A 608-nucleotide genomic window follows, 5' to 3' on the forward strand; every position below is an offset into this window, starting at 1 on the left:
GCACGCATCCAAAGGCGCAGAGGAGCGCGCGTTTGGGGAGCGTTCCCCCGGCTCCCCGAGCCGGGCAGGCTGACGAGCGGCGGCTGGAAGCCGAGGCTCGCTAGGAACGAGCCGTGCTCTTGTTTTGCTGCTGGAAATTCAGCTTTCTCTCCGGCACGCACGGAGTTGAAACACCAGGGAGTCCAGCATCTCGTCAGCCGGAGCCCGCCGCGGCAGCTGGGGGCGGGTGGCGGGCAGGGGACCCCCAGGTGGGGAGATGGGGGGGCCGGCGGGGGGCGGCCAGAGGACTCCCGCAAGTCGCCCGCGTCCTTCTGGATGCACCTGATGTGTATGCGGCACCTCGCCTCCCAGCCAGGACTCAGCTCCAGTTAAGTGGCGCTCTATGTATTTTATAGCGAATATTCTCGAGTAGCTGCACTGCAATGAAGGAGATATCAAGGAGGCCTGTCAGTTCAAAGCTTTTGGGGTTGTTTGAAAATCTTCTTCACGTCAAAGTAAGCAGCCCTAGTATTTGAACAGCTGCTTTGAACAGTGAAAAGGGCTGAGCTGAATCAAAACACTGCAGTGTCTGCCCAAGACACCGCATCACCTTCAACCTGCTTTTATGC

Source organism: Camarhynchus parvulus, chromosome 3, assembly GCF_901933205.1.
Source record: "Camarhynchus parvulus chromosome 3, STF_HiC, whole genome shotgun sequence".
Classification (NCBI taxonomy): Eukaryota; Metazoa; Chordata; class Aves; order Passeriformes; family Thraupidae; genus Camarhynchus; species Camarhynchus parvulus.